The sequence below is a fragment of the Coregonus lavaretus genome (assembly GCF_964263955.1).
Source record: "Coregonus lavaretus genome assembly, chromosome: 20".
Lineage (NCBI taxonomy): Eukaryota > Metazoa > Chordata > Actinopteri > Salmoniformes > Salmonidae > Coregonus > Coregonus lavaretus.
The window spans coordinates 41,080,777-41,085,650 of record NC_140007.1 but is presented as its reverse complement, the minus strand read 5'-3'; positions in this window follow the sequence as shown (position 1 = coordinate 41,085,650).

Here is a 4,874-nt window from a genome sequence, read left to right as displayed (position 1 = left end):
TCATTTTATTTTTCTAGCTTTTGACCATCTTTACACCGTTTTTAGGTTTGCAGAATAATCATGGCCTGTTGTGTTACACAACATCGCTATGAAGCGTGGTGTTCCACTTCCACGACCACACCAGGATGTGCGTCCTGACCCATTGCTGGGACCAGACAACCGATTTGGCGTGGAAGTCAGACAACAAATAATTTCTCGTTTGATTTGTTTTGTCCTTTAAATACCACGAATTAAACACATGAAATGACACAGGTTTCAGTGGACGTTCTTTATATTTTTTAATGTGTGTTTATGTCTGAGTGTTTCTGATATTGTGGCCAGAGTAGAAGCGATTTCAGAGACTTTGCGCAATCCGCTCCTGGTTATTCAAGACCGCATCGGAGATGACACGTGCAGTTGGACGGGACCTGTCGGTAAGTACAGAGGCAGGCCTACTGCAGGAAGACCGAATGGTGTCAGGTTCCTCTTCAGAGGGGTTGTCTGGATTGGAGATCTGTAAATAACAAAAACGATACTGAAAGTAAAACAGTCAGTGCACTGATTTTATTTTTAGATGTTTCAGTTTGTTCAACATAGGCCTACTGCAAAAGCAATAGGATTTCAAACTGAATAAACTAGGAATTCAGGTGAGGACTCATTCAGTCACATAGGCCCACATTTGGTTTGACAAACTGGTGTAAAATTCATTTCCAATGGTTTCACCGTTGCTTTCAGTTAAATTATGGCATGAAATTGTATACATTCAGAAAGACTTGCTTACCGTCTGATTCACTGGTGGGAGATGGCCTTGGAGGATATGAAGCTGTTGATATAGGGCCCTGGTCAGTGTCCAGTTGCTCCACTGATGGCACACCTGAGAGTCCCGTCTCACCAATAATGGCCCCGATGCGCTGGTCAATCTCATAACTCAAGGCCTGCATGGCACCCTCCAGTGGTCAGCATATGTCTCTTGTGTTTGGCAATGGATTTTTTAGTCTCTGATTTTAAGTCAAAACATTTCTTTTTTACATCTTCAATTGAGCGACGTTGTCCAGAAACAGAGTTCACGGAATCCGTGATCTCCTTCAATGCCTCCGTTTTGTTGGTGGCTTTTAAACCACTGGAAACACTACTAAATATTATGCCTCATTTGGCATTTACCTGTTGCCTTAGCATTTCTATTTCAGAATTACTTAAGTTCCTTTTTCGTTTGGTGATCGGTGGACCACCACCGTCTGTGCGTCTTTTGGACGTTCTCCAACTTTTCTTGCACACGACCCTGAAGTGTCATGGGAATTTGCGGGGCGTTTTCTTATGCTAATTAGGAACAACTGGCACACGCTTTCAATTACGAAGACGTGGGATTCATCAACCTAAGAACACAGGTGCGAACAATTCTGTTGTTTAAGAACATGTCATGAATCCGACGTAGACTTTTCTTAGGGAGTTTATTAATAACAAAGTTGAGAAAATTCTTAGGTAGATATTGGTGAATGAGGCCCATTGGCAGTAGAATGGCCAGACTGAAGAGCTCAGTGATTTTTAACGTGGCACCGTCATAGGATGCAACCTTTCCAACAAGTCAGTTCGTCAAATTTCTGCCCTGCTAGAGCTGCCCCGGTCAACTGTAAGTGCTTTTATTGTGAAGTGGAAACGTCTAAGAGCAACAACAGCTCAGCTGTGAAGTGGTAGGCCACACAAGCTCACAGAATGGGACTGGCAAGTGTTTCTGTCCTCGGTTGCAACACTCACTTCCGAGTTCCAAACTGCCTCTGGAAGCAACGTCAGCACAATAACTGTTCTTTGGGAGCTTCATGATATGGGTTTCGATGGCCGAGCAGCCGCACACAAGCCTAAGATCACTATGCGCAATGCCAAGTGTTGGCTGGAGTGGTATACTAACTGTAAGTCGCTCTGGATAAGAGTGTCTGCTAAATGACTAAAATGTAAATGTAATGTAAATGTGTAAAGCTTGCCGCCATTGGACTCTGGAGCAGTGGATATGTGTTCTCTGGAGTGATGAATCACGCTTCTCCATCTGGCAGTCCGACGGACAAATCTGGATTTGGCGGATGCTAGGAGAACTCTACCTGCCCGAATGCATAATGCCAACTGTAAAGTTTGGTGGAGGAGGAATAATGGTCTGGGGCTCTTTTTCATGGTTCGGGCTAGGCCCCTTAGTTCCAGTGAAGGGAAATCTTAACGCTACAGCATGCAATTACATTCTAAACAATTCTGTGCTTCCAACTTTGTGGCAACCGTTTGGGGAAGGCCCTTTCTTGTTTCAGCATGACAATGCAAGGTCCATACAGAAATGGTTTGTCGAGATCAGTGTGGAAGAACTTAACTGGCCTGCACAGAGCCCTGACCTCAACCCCATCGAACACCTTTGGGATGAATTGAAACGCCTACTGCGAGCCAGGCCTAATGGCCCAACATCAGTGCCCGACGTCGCTAATGCTCTTGTGGTTGAATGGAAGCAAGTTCCCGCAGCAATGTTCCAACATCTAGTGGAAATCTTTCCCAGAAGAGTCGAGGCTTTTATAGCAGCAAAGGGGAGACCAACTCCATATTAATGCCCAAGATTTTGAGGAGCAGGTGTCCACATACTTTTGGTCATGTAGTGTATCTCAACTCTGAATCGGGTTATGATGGTGCATATATCCTGGCAACAAAGTTTCTTCTTAATGAGGAAGGATGATTTTAGATAGTGTGAGTTGATATAAGTGGTCCAATAAGTCACACCGATAGTGCAGGAGACAAGAAAGTACTTAGCTCTTATGAGGGTGATGATTGTGTGTGTAAAAATGGAGTGAAACTCTTTTTCACAGTGTTTCCCTCATCCAGTGGGTCTGCAGAATCAGCCTTGCAATCTCAAAAAAACGTAGTGTCAAATATGGAATTTAATTAAATGTTGCATTTCATAATTACTGAATAATAATCACTTAATTCGTGATACATTTTTATAGAGTACATAATTAACTAAACTAATATATTCTAGAGATCAGTGTGCCAGGTAATGTTGTTACACAACGTTGATCGATACGTACAGTGCCTTCAGAAAGTATTCATACCACTTGACTTATTCCATGTTTTGTTGTTACAGCCTGAATTACAGCCTGACTTACAGCCTGACTTACAGCCTGACTTACAGCCTGACTTACAGCCTGACTTACAGCCGGACTCGTTTTTCTCTCTCACCCATCTACACACTACCCCATAATGACAAAGTGAAAACATGCTTTTAGAAATGTTTATAAATGTATTGAAAATGAAATACAAAAATATCTAATTTACATAAGTATTCACACCCCCGAGTCAATACTTTGTAGAAGCATGTTTATCAGCGATTACAGCTGTGAGTCTTTATGGGTAAGTCTTGAAGAGCTTTCCACACCTGGATTGTGCAACATTTACCCATTTTATTATTCTCAAAATTCTTCAAGGTCTGTCAAGTTGGTTGTTGGTCATTGCTAGACAACCATTTTCAGGTCTTGCCATAGATTTTGAAGTAGATTTAAATCAAAACTGTAACTTAGCCACTCACGAACATTCACGGTCTTCTTGGTAAGCAACTCCAGTGTAGATGTGCTCCTCTGTAGCTCAGCTGGTAGAGCACGGCGCTTGTAACGCCAAGGTAGTGGGTTCGATCCCCGGGACCACCCATACACAAAAATGTATGCACGCATGACTGTAAGTCGCTTTGGATAAAAGCGTCTGCTAAATGGCATATTATTATTATTATATTATAGATTTGGCCTTGGGTTTTAGGTTATTGTCCTGCTGAAAGGTGAATTAATCTCCCAGTGTCTGGTGGAAAGAAGACTGAACCAGGTTTTCCTCTAGGATTTTGCCTGTGCTTGGCTCTATTCTGTTTCTTTTTTATCCGGAAAAACTCCCTAGTCCTTAACGATTACAAGCATACCCATAACATGATGCAGCCACCACTATGCTTGAAAATATGGAGAGTAGTACTCAGTAATGAGTTGTATATGATTTGCCCCAAACATAATAATAATATGCCATTTAGCAGACGCTTTTATCCAAAGCGACTTACAGTCACGCGTGCATACATTTTTTGTGTATGGGTGGTCCCGGGGATCGAACCCACTACCTTGGCATTACAAGCGCCGTGCTCTACCAGCTGAGCTACAGAGGACCACTTTGTATTCAGCACAAAAAGTTAATTGCTTGGCCACATTTATTGCTCTATTATTTTAGTGCCTTGTTGCATACAGGATACATGTTTTGGAATATTGATTCTGTGTTTGAAATTCACTGCTCGACTGAGGGACCTTACACATAATTGTATGTGTGGGGTACAGAGATGCGGTAGTCATTCAAAAATCATGTTAAACACTATTATTGCACACAGATTATTTATGTGATTATTTAAGTTTTTATTGTATTTGAAAGATATAAACTAAAGCATTGACCAATGTACTCTAGTTTGTAGTGGAACTCTAGTGAATCTCAAGTGACTCAAGTTTATTGTGCTTGTTTCTGTTTGATTGTTTGCCAGGTGTGTACATATATAACATTGATAGTTAATTTGTTTGTCTCTTAAAGACACCAATCTAAACCTACAAAGGCTGTATTCACACAGGCTGCCCAACTCTGATCCTTTTACCCAATTATTGGCAAAAGAGCTGATCTGATTGGTCAAAAGACCAATTGGTGAAAAACAGTGTAAACGCAAAGTGCATTTTTCTGTCTAAATAATTTTTTGAAGTAAATGCTGTTCCTTATACTATACTATTTCAGGTCGCCCAAAAAGTTACATACTGCAGCTTTAATGACAGATTTCTGGATTTATCTTAGATTAATTCAGACTATTTTGAGAAAGTCCATTGCTATGTTGTTGCTACGGCGTCTTGAGTGACAAACAGTAATAT